The sequence below is a fragment of the Phalacrocorax aristotelis genome, chromosome 13 (genome assembly GCF_949628215.1).
Source record: "Phalacrocorax aristotelis chromosome 13, bGulAri2.1, whole genome shotgun sequence".
Lineage (NCBI taxonomy): Eukaryota > Metazoa > Chordata > Aves > Suliformes > Phalacrocoracidae > Phalacrocorax > Phalacrocorax aristotelis.
In genome coordinates, this window is record NC_134288.1 from 7,626,252 (window position 1) to 7,640,872 (window position 14,621).

Below are 14,621 nucleotides of genomic sequence, written 5' to 3' on the forward strand. Positions count from 1 at the left end.
GTGGCATGACTCAACTGGAGAGCACGAAGGGCGTTTGCCAAAGACCAGATCCAGTCCCCGCTTGAGCTAGATGAGTTTTTATTTCAGGTTGCGTGCAGAGTGGGTAGTGTGAGCAGGAAGATTTGGCTCTCCCAACCTGCCATCTTGCTGAGCACCAGACAGATGCAGAAACAGTGTCTCTGCCATCCTGCAGCTCTCCCGTGACAGATGGGCCCCAGAGCCACTCAGTACCAGCGAGGAGCACCAGCCTCTCCTCTCACCCCAGCACCAGCTGTGCAGCCGGACCTGTTCCACCTCCGCCAGCACTGCCACCTCCATCCAGAATCTGTTGGTGCGCACCCAAAAACTTGCCATTTGCCGTGATAGATACCCACACCCCTGCCATCGCACGCAGGAAGAGATAAAAATACCAACAAAAGCAGCAGGCAGTGCAGGAAGCACCCTGATGACAATACTGAGGCACAGAGGAAGGGGAACAGACCTCAATAAAGCAAAACATACCCATGCTCAGTGCATCCCCAAACTGACCTCGTGTAGCTCTGCCTCCTGATTCAAGTCAGTTTGATTTCAATAGCAGCCCTGGGAAGTTAGTTTGATTTCCTGAGATCTACCACTTGGCAGAAAGTCATCTCTCTACAGTGCTTTTGAGTCACACGTTACTACTTACCTGAAAGTAACGGATTACCACAACGCCCTGCCTGTCTTCATGAGATGCAATGGAGGGAGGAGGGCACTGCCACGCTGTGCAGTCAGGAGATGGCTATGCTGGCCTGGCCAAGGTTGCAGTGTTCTCTTTACTCCAGCTCATGTTTGAAAGTGATCCAGAAGGATACAGCTTTACACTAATGCTTGGACTGTGGGGTTTGAAGGCCAAATCTGGTAAGGATGCAAATGCTGCACAGGCAACCCAGACATCTTCTTGACAGCCTGTGGCCAACACCGTGACAATAGATGCAATATATAGCAATGGTAATAACAAAGCACTTCAGAAAGCTGGGAGCTTAGTATATGATCTGTACTTTTAAAATGAGATGTGTCCTAACTATTTGTCATACCCAAACCTCCCAATCCTGTGTGTCTGACCCTGGGAACAACCCCGGAAAGCAGCCATCCTTTCCTGCACACGCTCACACATCCTTACAGTGATCTCCTCTTCCAAGACTATGCCCTACAAGGACTGGTCAAACATTTTCCATCAAAACTCTTTTTAAGTAGAAAAATGCATTTTGTGATGTTCTGGGGAACATATCCCCTTTTTCACAGGGGAAAAAAAACTCCTGAGTGCCAAAAAGTTTGCCTGAAATCTTAACATATTAGGATAAAAATGCATGGCTTTCAATGTGTTTTTTCCTCCTATTTTTAAATGGAAGTTGGCATTTTTCTTTTCTCTGGAAATCCACCTTAACTTCTAGCTAATTCTCAAGTTCATCATCTCTTGTCCCATTGCTTCGTACACCATAAGACATTCACCCGGAGGTGTGGGCTATGAATAAATGCAGTTCCCATCTCGCCATAATGAGAAGACATTACAGCTGCCTGGCATGGCATGCTCCACATGATGGATGGTATTACAGCCTTGAGCCGACTGAATCAGCTGCAGCCACAATCAGGCTTTAATGACTGTCTGTACTCTTCTAGGGCTTCTACTTGACTGACACACTTGACTTTGGTGAGGTTTTTGCTGCCTCTTGCATCCAGCTGCTTTACAGGACTGTGCTGTCCTGTATGTTCTAGGACTGGTGTTCCTGACATTGCCGCTCCAGACACCAGGAGGTTTGGCTCCGCTCTGGTGGCTGCTGCTGGTGTTGAGCATGCAGCTGGACTGCAGAGAACTGCAGAGATATTCTAACTCTGCATAACAGAGTGGGATGCGGAGAGCAGCACCCCAGGGAAAGGATGGTCCTACAATGCCCTGCAGCCCGTGCTGTGAGTGCCACCCCCACTGCTTTGGTGCAGTACAGGATGAGAGGGAGCACTGCTCTGGGAAGAGCAAGAAGCTGTCCCATGGGTTGGCTGTCAACCTTTAGCTGGAGGAGGGACAAAGCCAGAGTGATCTTGCAGGGCAAGTGTCAAAATGACGTGAGAGTATCCCCAAGGGTGCTATCATAAAGAAACCCACCCCTGGAGCAGCGCTGCAGTGCTGGATTGCGCACTGCCTGCTCCAGCGAGAAAAACCATCAGCACAAAGGACCCTCCAGGAAATTCTGAAGCCCAAGGGGACAAGCTGTCATTTCAGAAGGATCTGACCTACCTCTGACCTGAATGTTTTTGCAGCATGAGCCTCACTTCCCTCAGAAGCTCGTGCTGCTGGTGTTAGAGCAGCACCCTGACAGCTCTCTGATGTAGCATGAAGCCTCCTCACGTACAAGCAGCTTCCCACTGCATTTCCCAGGCATTGAGCTCTCTGTGTTGCTTGATGTCACCAAGATTGCAAGGAAATGTGGAATGGCACAAGATACGCATGGAAAAAATGTGACAACCTGATTTTTTTCCAGACTTCCTCCCTCAAAATAAATACTTTAAATAAACTTTTGATCAAAAAAACGCAGCAGGAATTTCAACAGTCTGCTGGGCTCCCTAAGGAAAGTGTGGATGTCTTAAGTCATCAGATAACAGCTTGCACTCAGAGATTCATGAGAAGAAGAAAAACCAACATGTAAAAGCAGCTTTAGTGACAAGCTACTCTTTTTGCTGTCAAAGAAAGGACACAGTTTGCTGTTGATTAGGGAAGAGAGATTGGGTGTCGGGATGTCTGAATGAATTACTTGGCGTTCAGACGCATTTTGTTTTTATAGAAGTTGCTCATCCAGAAAGGTTCATCAACAAGTGAAACACAAAAAAAGCTTGTAATGAGGCTAAACTCATGAGAAAACCCCCATCCAGGGTCACCTCTATGAGCAGGCAGGGGCTAAGAGTTGAGCCTGGCGGCAGGGAGTCCCTCTTGGCGCTGGGACCGCGGGGACATGCACTGTGGCTGCTGGCATGGTGGCTCGGTGCGGGGCCAACATGCCAGCAGGACAGAGCACACTTAAAAAACTATTTACTTTGAGCTGGAGCTATTTTTAGCTCCAGTAATCTGTGCAGAGTTGATAATGCTTTTCATTGCAAAGTGAGTGGCTATGCTTCGCTTCTGGGCAATTTCACTCCACAAGCTCGTCCCTTCCCCCTTCCCAGCCACTACTCCCCAGGGACCTTATCTCCTCTGTCCACTGAGCCAAACACCTCCAAAAGGCTTCTCCCAGTTAGATAGGTTGGAGTCTCAGATCAAACTTACTTTTTTCATTTTTCCCTAGGGAACGTATTCAGTTTGGAAAAGAAATGAACCTTTTTTCAATAGTCTCCGAAGTCCGGTTCAAAGCCTTTGCTGACAGCCCATCTTGGACATGCACCCTCTAATCCTCTTCTGCAAAATTCCTTCTGTCCAAAGGGTCTTGCAAAATAAGTTACTTGACGGTTACCTCTTTGCAGCTGCCACAAATACAAGCAGGTCTCAGACTCAGATCTCATGGCAAGCCAGGGTTGTCAGTGACAGCACTGCCCTATGCCACCTTCTACCCAGAGGGTCCCAAAGCCCATTACAAACTCCCTTACACCCTCTGTATAAGAAGCACTTTACCTGCTGCTGATAGGAGAAAGCACGGCAACTGGCAGGTTGCACAAAGACTACAAAACAAGCATAAATCCTGCTTGGTAAGGGATTTGTTTGTCTAAAGGAATCCAGAAGCTTCTTCAGTGTAAAGCTACAAAGGTCACATATCCAGCACATGCTTCACCAGAAAATCATCCCACTGGCAAAAGCTTTCTTGTTTGGGACACAGGGTGAATAGCAATAGCTCTGTCAGCTCAGGGATGTTAATTAAACAGGTTCATTCTGCTTGCTAAGACAAGTCAGATATACAGAAAGAGCTAAAAATGATTGTTGGGATGAGAAGGTGCAACAGGAGAGGCATTGCTTAGGTTGATCACGACAGACTGCTTGGGTCTTGCTGGCAGGGAAGCAGCAGATCCTCCAGGGTCCACACACAGGTACTCCTTCCCTTTGTCCCTCTGTTTCTGCTAGACGGGGTAGCTGGAGGAAAACAAGTAGCAGGCTGGGTTGGCAATTGTGCTTCTCCTTTCTGGAGAGCAAAGGGGTATGCTAATAAATGAGAAGAAAACAGTCATCTCTGTCGGCTTTATAATATATGCCAGAGCCACCCAGGCAACGGTTATGATTTTTCCCCAGCGTTTGGCAGCCAGACAAGGATTCCTGCTGCAGATGTGCAGAAGCCCTGTAAATATTTTGATCCTGACTTGTGCTCTCAGCTAAATGGGCTTTCACGTTATTTTATTCCATGGACTCTGAATGGAGTTCTCCTGTTTTGGAATGGTGAGGGATAAAACACAGGTTATTAATATTCTGTGTTGAGTCAAAGGACTGCAATCTTCAGGCTTCACCATATACACTCACTCTCTACCTACGGTCAGGAAGCCTAACCTCCTGGCATGATTCCCTGCTTTCTGTGTTGGCTCGTTAAGGGGGTACATGTAACTAGATGACCTCTCATGAAGCACTGGCCACTCTAGTAGCCAGGATAAGCTCAATAAGGGTGTTCCTGTGTCCTGTGCCATCTCATGCCCTCATTTATCTATTCTAGCTGCTCCCAAGGCCATAAGACTGGGGACGTGCAGTATCCCTTCGATTTGGTCTGAAAGCAGCAGGGTTCAGGGTGCTCCGTGGGAAGAGCTCCATGTTCTGGTCAGGGAACAAAATATTCAGTTTGTGCTGACAGTGTACGTGAAATAAAAACAGGGTTTGCCTAGTGACCTGGGAGCATTTCACTCAGGCATTGCATACACCTCTCTGCTCCCAGCACCATGCTGGGAACCTGCCCTGAGTTTCAGGTACTGCCCGGTGTGCAGTGGCTGACACAGAGAGGTAAGCAAAGGTGATGGGGCCACCCTAGTGGCCCAAAGAAGGGCTCTGCCACGCCGGGGTGGACACAGGAACTGACAAAACCCTGTTGTTCCTTACAGACTGTGTGGGTAAAGTACGGTGCTGTCTCCTGGGAGGAATGCAGGATGCTGCAGGGCATAGGATTTGCCAGGAGGAAGAGCCATCAATTCTCAAGTGATCCTGGTGATGTTACACTAGTGTCTGAGACTGAGATCCCATGCTCCATCCCTACTGGAGTAGTAGATATAGTCCCGGCCTCAGAAAGCTTAACCCTTTAAATAGCCAAGACAGACAAAAATAAAGGAAAAGAGGTATTATCATCTCCTTTTGGCAGTTGGCTAGTGGAAGGACAGAAGGCTAAACGGCCACTACAGAGACAGATTATCACCCAGCCCAGAACATTAACCTTGCCCGCTCTGGTACTGGCAGCAGATGGACAGCCCGATGCTCTCATGGGTCCTTGCCAGCAGACCTTCCTCACCTAATAATGGCCAATCTCACTCCCCACTGCTCTTGAGATGTATTTTATTTACTGCTTTACTCTTCCCTTATTGTTATTCTAGCATTTCCAGTTTTCACAGGGTTCCTCTTAATCCCTTAATTCACTGTATCTGCTTCGGGTTCTTGCTATCTTCCAAAGCTGGGCTGGGGTTTTTTGGACAAATGTAAAACTTTCACTTTTATGCAGGATTATAGATTTTTGGATGCAGAGTTTAATGCTTTCATACAGATCCCAGTTGCCACTCATTTTGTTGATTCAACAATTTCCTTTTATAACAAACATCTCTCAAGTAATTGTTTGCAGCTTTGTAAAACTTGCCTGATAAAGCATCAAGTATCTTTACTCAGATTATCCATCTCAAGAATAATCTAGCGATGGTGTTTAAATAGACATCAGCTTCCTCAAGACATACGTTAAGACCTTAGCTCCTTAAAATGCTGAGTTGGATGTCTAATACAAGGTCTTGCAGAAGAGCCTTTAATAAAAACCCAGCATTCAGGCTGTCCTGGGTCAGAAAGTTTCACTTATATTTGATCTAAAAGTCTGGGTCTGTGTTTGAGTCTGGGTTCCCTGCCCTCTGATACTGAGTGAGATATAAATGCCAGTCAGAATCCAAAATACCCTTTGCCCAAATTGCTATGCTGCCTAATAGCTCCTCCCTGCATGCAAAGATGGCTGCAGTATTTGTGACCTGCCATGTATGCTTTAAGCCATCAGTGCAACAGTCATGCCATTATTTCAACATATATTTCTATATTTCATAAAATATAATTTGTATGTTTCAAAATATTTCTATATGTTGGCCACCCTGCAAAGGCGTGTTCAAGGAAGCAACCTCTACAACAGCTAAATATCTGTAAAATGGTCCACTCTGTAGATGGGTGCTTTGCAGGCTGCCCTTCTCAAGCTGTAGTTTCTGGGAGGTGGCTGGCTGAGCTGCTAAGCAAGGGGATGCTGTACCAAACGGGTGCTTGCGTTGTAGAATTGCTACCCCAAATGGCCTCCGCTCTCTCATCGCTATGGCAACCAGCAGGCCATCTCACTGTTTGGACAAGAGATGTGTGCTCCACAGCAGCGCTGCCTGCTTTCCTGCAGGAACGAGGGCTCAAACTGAGCAACCAGGAGGGAAAATCGTCTTTATTTTGACTAAAAGGCCTGTTTAGTTATTATTTATCCAAGTCTCCAGGCACTGTAACATCTCATTAATAACACAATTAATTCTCATCAGTCTTCAAGGATGAGTTGAACAAAAATGTAGTCAGCTGGACACCTAGAATCATTCCTTTATGCCTCTTCATTGCTAGAGAAAGTTCATCCTCATCTCTCCAACAGTTCCACAACAGACACCGCTTCTGTGCTGAAGGCAGAAGGTCACCAGCTTTTCGATGTTTAAATCAATTTGGGAAGTAAGTCTGCTAACTGCTGCACTGGTGGCTAACAAGAAACTGTGTGAAACTGAGAATTAGAATTAACAGAATAACAGACCCCCCCTTTTCCCATCTTTATTTGCACAAAGGGAAAAAAAAGACTCATTGAATCTACTGGTTTAAAGTTAAGATGCAAAATTAGAGAAACCTCATAGATTTTATATTGAAATGTTGGAGGGATGAGTGTGTGATCCCACCTGCAAAGTAATTACTAATTTGGAGTAAACCACTACATGATAGGGTTCTTCTTTACCCCAAGAATTAATATGGAAGGGCTTGTGTGCTATGAATTTCATCATAATTTGCTGCATGCTGACTTCCTCGTGTAAACAGGTCATTTTGGCAAGGCTTATGGTGCATTTACCGCTATTTGTTCAACGGTACTTCAAACTGGGACACCACCACAGTCCAAACAACTGACCTGTGCCTGCTGGCTACGGGTACAGCCCAGCAAGAGCCAGGAGCCAACACTGGCACTGTCAGTGACGGTAACCAAACAAGCTAAGTTTGAGAAGCTGTTAGGAGTCATCTTTCATCATTCAGCATTTTCAGTTGGGTTCATTTAGTTCCAAGCTGGGTAATTACAGCCTCATTATTTCTCCTTTTACAATGAAGACAAGACTGCGAGTCAGGCAGAATAATTCCTTCTGCTACCGTTGCCAAGATATGATAGCACATCTACGCCGTAAGGAATGTGTCATGGTATCAGTTTTATTAGCTGTAAATAACGGCTCTTCAGTTAAGCAACATCTTAATACCTGCTGGTGCCTAACCATAAAATGCTAACTAAATTTCAACCCTACAGCCATATAATTGAGTCAAGATTACCACTGCCCAGCACATTTTGTTGACCAACGTGCATCAGGTTTTGCATGTTATTTTCTTCACTGAAATTAGTATCTGGCTAAAATCAGCCTTTCATTCTAAAACATCAAAAACTCATCTAAAAATAAGACATCAAAGTTCCTGTGACAGTAAGTAGAGGCCAGGACTAAGGGAGCGGTGGTAGATCAGATATCAGAGAGCAATTCATCCTGTCTGTCCATCTTCATTGGCTAGAGAGAGAGCTCGATAACTACCATGGAATAGATACTTACCTTGTAGGCAGCTTGAAGGTAGTGAGATTAAACCCATCCAAGTAGGGAAAAGAAAAGAGACACCTCATTTTACTGTGTTCTTGCAGCTTCTGTGTTCTTGCAGGGACTATTCCTCAGCCCAGAAACCACTGTTAGTTCAGTGAAATCTTCTGACCTATACATGGGCACCAGCATGTCTGCTTCTGCTTTGCTTTGATGGATCTTGCATGAAATTGTTTGAGGACTGTAATGATATTAAATACATGTTTGGAAAAAAACAGCTCTGAAAAGAAAATATCCACAAGAACTGCATTGCGGGCCTGTCATGGCACTGGATTCTGCACAATCCCCTAAAAACATGGTAACAAATACAGTTATACTAACACTCATTTTCATTAAAAGTTGTAAGCCATCCTTTAGAGTCTGCAAAAAACCTCCTGCCATTATCTCACAAAGACATCAAGTTTAGAACTGAATTATTACTTATATTAGGGGGAAATCACTCTGGTTCTGCCACTGAAATGCCTGTAGAGGTCAAGCTTAGCAAGGTTCCCTGCTTTTGGTTCCTATGGACACTCCCAGTTTTGCAATAATAGGGCACCCTCAGCATACATTTTAAAAATCTCTGTGTCTGAATTTGTAGTAAAGGCTCAGTGTTCTCAAGGGTGCTCTGCAGCAGGAAGCTGGTTTGTAAGGTCTCCTGATAAACCAACACTCAGCCCTCAGATCTTCCCCTTCTAGAAACAAGCTTGTGGCTGTTTTGCCCCCAGTGCACGTGGATGCAGTGAATACTGAGCCTTGTCAGCTCTTGTCCTGCACTGCCTTCGGGAAACCGCTTGACTGAGTCTCTCTCGGACAACCCTATTGGACTCAACGCTGGGACTACAGATGGTATTGTATTACTAGACTCCCTTAGGGTACATTTTTCTAAATCATCTACGATGGGAAAAACATTTATACAAAGAAAAATGCTGTGACTCATCCTCCAATGCCATGGAGGTTCAGAGCAACCAGAAAAGAGTTAACAGCACAGCCACCTCTGAATAGTACTTCAGAGTTTCTAAATACAGAGTTCCTTTCTGATCTGGATGCCCATTTTTGTTATCTTAAAAGTATTTCTGGAACTCTTGGCCAGCTTTAAACAAACAAACAGGGAGAAATATTTGTGAAGATAACGTGGCTGAGAGTGTTTGGTTAATGAGTCTAAGTTGAAGGATTTCATGTTTAGACTTCATTTGTTAAAGCTTGTGAACAGAAGAAAAAAATACTCTGGAGACATTAAATCCCACAACCATCCCAGCTACTGGCTTAGGAATAACAATCATTCAACTTAGCAAATATCAAATGTGGGAAGGGAAGGGATCTGACGCATCTATATGATCATGTGAACTCTTTCCTCAAGGAGAAACAGTCTCTCTGCTGGAGACACAAGAGGAAGGAACCGTTTTCCCTTCTTTAAAAAAACCCAACAACATAAGCAACTGTAACATGCTAAATGCTTCCTGGCACAAGTGCAAAACACCACATCTAAAATGTCAGCTGGTACGTCCAGGAGGATTTACATGATTTAAAAGATTTATGAGAAAAAACTGTTTCACTAGCCTCAGAGCATCTTGGAAAGCAGCAGCACCAGTGTGGGGGACAATGGAAAAAGAGCAGAAAAGAAATCTCCAGCTAAAAAAAATTGACCATGGCCAGTGTGATCCTGTATTGCTCTTTTTAGTACAAGAAAAAATTGGGTCAGGCACTCATCTGATTTTATGCTGTGTGGAAAGATGAACAAACGGAGCCTGCTGTGACTCTGGGATATGCTGGTTTTCTCACTTTATGTATTGACTCACAGAGTCCTGTGGCTCACCTAAAGCCGCACAACTCGTCACTGCTTGAGGCAGGATTAAATCCAGAAATTCCTGACTTTTCCTCCCACTGTTGTTTCATTAGAAGCTGTTCTGCCACAGTGATCACTGATACAAGAAGGCTGGCCAGCTGGATTTCAGCGCAGGCTCTCATGGGAGAGATGGGGTCACAGAGACAGGGGAAATAAATCCTGGCTTAATAAAAAAAAAACATATCAGGCAAGGAAAAATCATGAAAACATTTGAAACAATAAACTCAGCAACATTTGTAAGGGTGCTTGACAATGCCTGAGTAGAAGATTGGCTTGCTTTGTGGCTACCTACTCGTGAAGTGGCTACTTAAAAGCAGGAACCTCGATGCTCTGTACAGCCAGAGCTGCTCTAGCATCAAAACAAGCCTAGATCAGCATTGCCAGGCGGAGCAGGGGCTGGTGCCTGGCTCTGCGCTGACACTGTCTTGCCTGCGGGGATGGGGGAAGGTGCCAAGCTCCAGTGATGCCTCTGGCTGCAAGGCTCTTCCTGGGACAGTTACTACCAGCTCATGTCAGAGCAGGGCTGAGGCTGCTCCAACAGTGCCAGCCCCTTCGGGGGCAGATCCTGCTCCACAAAGGGCCCTGGCTGAGCAGCCCGTGCTGTTTGCAGGGATACCAAGCCTACCTACCACAAAAGGCCACCCTTCACTCCCTCCTCCTTTTTACCAGCCATCTGTTGCTAGTCCCTTCTGTGGTTCATTCCCAGATGTCACTGCAGATCTTTGTACAAAATATTCCATCCAGTATATCTTTGTTTCTGTTGGTTTTGGGGTTTGGTGGTTGGGTTTTTTTTTCTTCTTTTTAAATAAGCTTTTATTTAATGTTATTTAAATACTTTTGAATACATTTAAGTTTCACTAATACTTCCATAAATAATGAGATGAAACAGCTCGGTAATATTATTCCAGGTTATTGGATAAAGGTGAATGTTTCTCTCCATCTGTTTTACCAATAACCTAAACTAACACAGTTTCCAGACCAGAGCACATGATCTGAAGTGAACTGAAGTCAGTGAAAAGGTCTCTGGTGACATATAAGGATTTAGAGGAGATTGAACAAAGGTGTCCTATAAAATACATTTCTGGCCAAACAAAACTGGAAAGGCACAAAGATTACAATTCCTCTATCATAACAGCAGTGACTCATCCAGTTGCATAGTCACTTGGGGTGAAAAAGAAAACAGTTACTCAGTCTCTCAGGGATTTAGACACAGAAGAATACATTATGCAAGTTTTAGCAGCGTTACTAATGGCCTTGAAGCGCACAACCCTACTATGACTCTCACTCAGCTCAGCAGATCACAAATACGATGACTCACGTATCCATGACACAATAGGAAAATAGAGAGTCTAAGAAGTGCAGAGGCAGGTGCTAATGCAGTCACAGAGCACGTAGTCAAGGGAAGATGAGAATTATAAAATCGTGAGCAAAGGACTGTGGAGAAAAGAAGCTTACATATTTGAAGACTCAAGAGTGTGGACTAGGTTGATTTTTATTGCTCTCAAATTGCAGGGGCTTATGAGCGTAAAGCCAGCCTGTATGCAGAGAAGAGCCGCACTGCTGGCACCAGTCACCTGCGCTTCCCTGGGAGTCACAGCAGAGCAGCACGTGTTGGCCTGGCATGTTGGTGGTGAGGGAGTCCCTGTACCAACAGCACACGATTAGATCAGACCTCAGTGAAAGTCATCTGGGACCTCCATAGACTTAACGATATTTATACTTGGGAGAACGTTCTGCCCTGCTAGAACATCATGACTTTGTAGAAGCTATTAACTCCGACCATTTAAACGCTAAACCCACTGGTGGTTTCAGGCGTAGCAGTATTTTGCCCATTATCTAATGACTAACTTCCTCACAGACGGAGGACTTTAATAGCTGTTCTCAAAGCACAGTTTAAAATCTGGATGGTGGAATAGAGCTCATCCCAAAGCCTGAACTAAACAGCTGGAAAAGCAGTTGTCCCTAAAGAGAACTCTGTAATTCTTTAAGCTCGGGAGATCTAATCAAAGCACAGCTATAAATACTGTTTAAAGCCAAGCACTTTACAGAAGTCCAATAGTTAGGAGGGTTATGTCAGACAGATGATGCTGATACCTCAAAAACCTGAAAGTTTATGCAGGCCAGAGCACTGCAAGATGTTTAGACCTGTATATGGGTCAAGGCGACACCACTGTAGAAACACAGACTACGTATGATTTTGGTCCATTTTTCAGTGGGTTTGACCCAGCCATTCCAGTCTGCAGTTCCCTTCACCTGACTGAAGGACTCTGGACGGTCAAAGGATTGTTCGATTGTAACCTGTATATGGGGTCTGTTACCTGCAAAAATACAGCCCATGCAGAGCAGGGACCCTCAAATACTCTGGGGAACATCAGGAAAAGTTCTAGATTTTTGTTATCATGACAGGGAGACCCTTGAGATTAACAAGAATAGCGCTAATGCACAAGCTTGAGTGACATTTTTTATGAGCTCAGTTGCACAAAGAACTGCAGAGAACTTTCAAATTACTATATCTGACACATTTCCTTTAAACATTACCTAATTTCAAGGTTTTTATTCTAGGCATTTCAACTATCATATAGATACGTATGGGATGTAATGAATAGATATGTGAGGGATGCACCATTTCATCCTGCTGTCCGACCTGATTAACATACCAGAGCAGGGTATTTTTGTACAAACTAGGATAACCTCCTGCCATATCCTGTCTTGTTCCCATAGCTGACAGACACTGGGCTGACTTCGTCTTTATCTCCTGTTAAACACATGTGGTTTGAGGTGATGTTATGCAGCATCAGAGGGGGTTTATGTTGGGAAGGAAAATGAGTACTCGGAAATCTCTTGTTACGTGGACAGTGGAAGGAAAAAGCTTTTTATCTGTAACCTTTGTCTTTCCCTACCATAATCCAGTGGGGGATCCCACCGTACTTAAGAAAACTATTAGTCTCGTAAATTTCCTGTGGAGAAAACATCTGAGGCTCAGGATTTAGCTGAGTTTCATCACTGTATTAGTAATATACCTACGAAATTGTTTACCCAGGATTACTGGAAAGGGAACACAGAATTTTGGATTCTGCCTTTATTCTGTAGACATTCATGTGAACAAAAGGTGAAGTAGCAGGGATGTGGCAAAAGCCTTCTTACAGATCCAGCAGGTACACCCAAAAGGGTAATAAAAGTGTGTTAATAATAAAGGCTCATGTATTATCTGAAGGAAACACAGTTTCAATGATTTACGGCACCATCTTTTTCTGAAGAAGCCTGAGTGTCTTTATGAATGAGGCTAATTACAAGAGATGATACTGTTAACATCATGTTCATATATTCTGGGTGTTAAAGCTGCTATGGAAAATAAGTGACTGGTTTACTGGGTGTTTTTTTGTTATTTCTTAGCAATTTTAGATGGCAATAAAGCTGTCATTCCAATTATTTGTCCCTCTCTGTGATGGAAGCAGATTTTTTGGGAAGGGACTGTGTGAAGGAAAGAAGGGTCTGCCACAGAGGGAAGTGATGTGCAGTAAACTGGAATTGTTATAGCCAGAATATATCCTGTAACTCAAGACTGGTCAGTTCTGACCCTGCCCTCTGGGTCAGACACTAATGCCAAGCAAATACTTCCAAACTGCTTTCCTGAACTTCTGTGTAAACCTTTGTCACCTTCCCGCTGTTGTCATATCCTCACAGCCATCTCTCATCCGTTTCATTTGCTCCCAGACTTTAGCGATGAGGAGTGTAGTCACTCAGATGTCTCTCTCGAACTCCTCCAAACTGCAAGTCGTGCAGTACGTCAGTAATGCAGAACCAGAGAGGCCCCTGCGCGCTGGGCAGCACCAGAACAACGTCTATTTTCACGTAGTTCCTCTACCTCTTCTTTCATTTTAAAGGAGTACATCTCTAGCTTTTACAGCCACACACCTTCAAAATACAAGCTGAGCCTCACGTGAACTGATGCAGATCTGTCTCCTTGAGAAACCTCCGAAACTTCTCTCCTTGAGAAGTCTCTGAAATGCTCATGTGCTTTCCCACTTCCACCCAAGAGACCCACTATGACACCATACAGGCCAAAACTCACGGACACCCTTCAGCGCTCAGCAAAGCACGGAGCAAAACAGGGGCAGCAACGTGACGCGAGTTCTGCAGCGGGAGCACTTGCATTTGTACTGTGATGGGACAAGAAGGGAAATGAACTACAGATTTCCCCCCGTCCAACAGCTCTGAGAGGCTGAGCGGGCCCCTGGGCCTCAGGCGGAGCAGGCGACAGCCACGGCCCCAGCCCTGGGCCGCCAGTGGCACCCCTGGGATCTGCACGGGGCTGGACGAGAAGTGGCGGGAGCCGCCCGCCCGCCTCCTCCGGCGTCCCTGTTGTCGCGGTCCCTCCGGTGAGGTCAGCGCTTCAGCGGTGACGCAGGTGTAACTCATACAGCTTCAACGCAACCGTTGTACGGACGTCACGCTTGTCACCGCCCCGGTAACGCCTCATCCCCTCTGGAACCTGAGGGGGATCGGTTCTACCCCTGCAGACGGGGCACAGGGCGCCCGTCAGCGCTCGGGGCAGTGAGACGCCGTGTGCCCGACCCCAAGTCCTGCGGGTGGCAGCGGCGGCCCGGGGACTGGCAGCCCCGGGGACTGACAACCCCGGGGACTGACGGCCTCGGCGACTGACGGCCCACCCGACCCACCGCCACGCTGGCCCACTGCTGCCATGGCAACCGCCCGGCGCCCCCAGAAGCCTCAGGGAGAGGGAGGTGTTGAATGGCTGCATGGCCTGCCCATCAGCTGTGTTCATTGGCTG

General features: G+C 45.7%; 1 long non-coding RNA gene across 1 annotated transcript; it reads right to left on the minus strand.

Annotated features, from left to right (window-relative positions):
• Window positions 1-5,648: 5,648 nt before the first annotated feature.
• LOC142064137 (uncharacterized) lies at window positions 5,649-14,474 on the minus strand. Its single transcript, XR_012663009.1, has 3 exons — window positions 9,800-14,474; window positions 7,963-8,185; window positions 5,649-6,883 (listed from the first exon to the last, which is right to left on the minus strand). It is a non-coding gene; the product is annotated as an uncharacterized LOC142064137 (long non-coding RNA).
• Between the last annotated feature and the right edge of the window lie 147 nt (window positions 14,475-14,621).